Below are 3,711 nucleotides of genomic sequence, written 5' to 3'. Positions count from 1 at the left end.
GATGTAGGTAAATGTACTATAATAGTAACAGTCAAATGTAAACAATGAAAGTGAAAGTACTTGTAGCTAGTATAGACACTCATACTGGAACGGCCGAATTTACCACAAGTCGAGCACAGCACAGTACAGTTATGTTGGTGGCAATGCCTTTCCCCGAACAAGTAAACACTATCTTCCGCTAGTATAACCGCATATCCCTGTTCGCACACCCAAAGTAGTAGACAATTAGGAAGCGAGCATCAATGGTGGCTAACGGGATGGCTGATCAGAACTAAACCTAGAAGGGAAAAAAGAACACCATGGATAGCGTGCTCAGATTCATTCACTAATTTGAAAGTCACCACCAAAACACAAAGTTGAAAAAAAAATCAAAGACATCTTCAACCGAGATACAACCAAGATAAGAACCTTAATAAGTCTTAATTTAACAACTATTGGCCTGACAAATTAAAAAAGCTCATGACTACTGTTAACCCAAAATTTCTGTCTTGTGTCTTAGGTACACCTGGATAAATGAAAAAATTAGAAACAGCCATAATTTAAAACAATAACTGCTAATCGCACCAATTATCCTTCGGCTAAGGGCGGGATCCTAATGAAAACCAAGAAATAAACTAAACTTAAAAATTAAATAACAAAATATAAACTATAATAACTGGCAACAATAACAAAATAAATAAATTAAACAAATAGCAGGGTATCACAGTTGTTTGACTAGTGATATTTTTTTCATCTCATCATGGAGGCCAGTTGTCCGGTAGAGCAGGAAAACCCTGGAATAGAATGTGTCTGCAACCACCCATGATGGAAAGGCAGCAGGAGGCAAGAGTTCCTCTCCTGGACCTCTAACTTACACCAGCATGTTAGTGGAAAAATAAAACAGAATAATTAACAAATAAATAACTTTAAAAGGAAAAATCTCACTACAAGTTCTTCCTCTAACATACAAGAATTTCAGAAGTTCCTTTCTACTGTTACTACAGAACTTAGAGCTCTGAATCAGTACAGTCAGTGCCTTCTGCAGCCACAACGAACAACACTTACAAGTATTATATAAAGACACTCGTACATGAACCGGGGAGATAACTGGGCTCAAGACTTTGAACCGGCTCAATCAGCCTACAGGTCTCAGAAGCCTAAAGTAGTGCTATACATAATGCTGTATACATAACGCAGCTAAGTCAATGTGCATGCTGGGTTTAACTCCAGTTCACCTTCCAGCTAAGTGCAGCGTCTGATGTCCTTGAAGTTTTTGTTATCCTCTCTGTTTGTCTTATCACGTGTTTGTCCACGCTTTACCTGACAGTTTGACGTACATAGATAGGATTTAGCACAAATGTACGTCTATTGAAAGGTATTTCACCCTTTGTATAATATTTATAACTCTGTTCCTTCATAATATAAAATGTAATCTCACTTTAGATTAACTTTTTTACAGTTGGTAGTTTCATATATAAATTTAATGGGTCATATTGGTTGGCTGTATAGAGACAGAGTAGATTGCAGAATCAGGGGATCACTCGTACCTGATTGGTCGGGGCAATAATAGATATTCCTATAGACTTTATTGAGATTGCGTGACCTCAGTGTGGGTCGTTGCAGCGTCTTTCTCTCAGCTCACTATTTGCTATGAATCGTTCGTGAGTTCGGCTCGGAAAAACGGAGTGGCTCGTTTTGAGCCGATCACATGACGCCGATTCCCTTTCCCTTCTTTAAAGTCTATATTATGGTTATTTGAGTGTACTTACCCACAAGGTGTGACTGTTGTCCCCCTGACCCTCGATTAAGTGTAGTTTGTGAAATTTCACGTACAGTTGTCCATCCTCTCCTTCGATGCCAAGTGAGTCTGATTTCTGTGAACTGTGTTTTGTACTCCGTCTTGTGTTCACCTACAGACAGTGTGCTGACCCTGTGACAATCTCTTCACACAACCGTTCACCCGCAATGGGTTATACAGGAGCGGAAGCGGAAGCTTTTCACTGTAGTATACTTATCAGCTTATGTATATATATATATATATATATATATATATATATATATATATATATATACATACATTTCAATTTTGTCCTTTGAATTATATTGGAAAAACCATCACTCTTTTCAAGAGTAGGAATAACAAAAACCAAGAAATCAATGGTTGAAATGTTTTATCCAAATTCTGAGATTATCAAACCATTATCTGCACACCCAGTTCAACATAACCAAAATCATTTCAGAAATTGCTTCAAGCTAAAATACATCAGTCAGAACCAAATACTTAAACTAATTGAAATCTAATATACATTAGAAATGTTGTATTCACACATCAGAGAAGTTAAAATATAGGCAACCTAAGTGTCTAAATACATTCCTCCTTTTTACATTTAATTTATTTTTCAAAACGTACAAATAATCCACGTAACAGAGAATGGAAAATTCGTTTCTGAATCTTGAAATAGAATCATGTTCACTGATTTTTCTCTTACGTATTGAATTCAAAAATTATTGCAAAAACACACATGGCCTATATATATATATATATATATATATATATATATATATATATATATATATATATATATACAGAGTGTAAAAAAGTCCCGCACGGACTTTATAATTCTAAAACTTTTACGGTCAGAGTAAGAAACTTAGTATATCATTACTGCACCTATAAATCCACTTTTGAAGTAACTACTTACTAAGTAACATGTCAGTGGGATGGTCCGCAGTGGGAAGGAGTCAGAAGGAAATCTTAAATGTGAGCAGAGGTCGAATAGTACACCAAATCAAAGGTTATTAGAAAAGTACAATTCCGCAAATCCGACCTCAAAGTGTCCACTCTTTAAAAGATTACGCTGTTTTAAAGTTTGAAACATTAACAATGTAGGTCCTGTTCTAAATTGTTTAATATTCTTGTATTGGCTTAAGTTGTGAAATTTGAACTTAGTAAATGAATTACTGGACTTAAGAAATAGTTTTTAAGGCAGTTTAGTGACTCTTCACAGCCAATGGAGTATGGTCTACAAGAAATTTAACGTAAGCATAGCTCAAGCTGTATCATTTTAAAAATAAATGGAATGCATAGAAACTCTACTTAGTATTTAGTTGGTATTTATAAAGTTAGTTTCACTCTTTGAATTCAGGGCCCAAAATACTGCTCTCTAAACTTAAGGTCTCGAAACTAAAGTTAATTTTTTTGCAGGATGGAATATTTTTCAGTAACTGCTTCTAAGTTAAAGTCTCCAGAAGAAGTATTTGGTTATGAGGTTCCTATTATTCTGCAGTAAATTGCATAACCACTTTTTATAAGGCGTCGATAATTCAATATGGAACTTTTATTTGCCAAATTATACCGTGGCGTCGATTCTGTTTCAGTCACCACTAACTTATTTTACTTTCTACTGGTATATTTACGTATTGCTTTCATATATTCTTTTATTTGTCATCGGCCGTTTGGTCTAGGGGTATGATTCCTGCTTCGGGTGCAGGAGGTCCCGGGTTCAAATCCCGGAGCGGCCCTAACTTTTCTTTTTTTTTTTAAATTTGATAAACTATCTATAACCGACTGTTACTGTAAGTTATTTTTTAAATTTCACCACTCGTTTTTTAAACAACGAAAACATTTCCGAGCTTTAAAAAGCTTCCAAGAACTTTTATTATTCAAATACTTTGTCGTGTTTTACTAAGTCTGGTTTAGGAAAAATTTGAACTTTTCTATAATGTTATCTA

At 35.1% G+C, this 3,711-nt stretch overlaps 1 non-coding gene across 1 annotated transcript; it reads left to right on the top strand.

Moving 5' to 3' along the window:
• The first annotated feature begins 3,429 nt into the window (after positions 1–3,429).
• Positions 3,430–3,501, top strand: Trnap-cgg. The gene has a single exon. It is a non-coding gene; the product is annotated as a tRNA-Pro (tRNA).
• Positions 3,502–3,711: the final 210 nt, after the last annotated feature.

The sequence above is a fragment of the Homalodisca vitripennis genome, chromosome 6 (genome assembly GCF_021130785.1).
Source record: "Homalodisca vitripennis isolate AUS2020 chromosome 6, UT_GWSS_2.1, whole genome shotgun sequence".
In the NCBI taxonomy this organism is placed as follows: domain Eukaryota; kingdom Metazoa; phylum Arthropoda; class Insecta; order Hemiptera; family Cicadellidae; genus Homalodisca; species Homalodisca vitripennis.
Note: the sequence above shows the minus strand (reverse complement) of the source record. Positions and strands in the feature narration are given on the sequence as shown.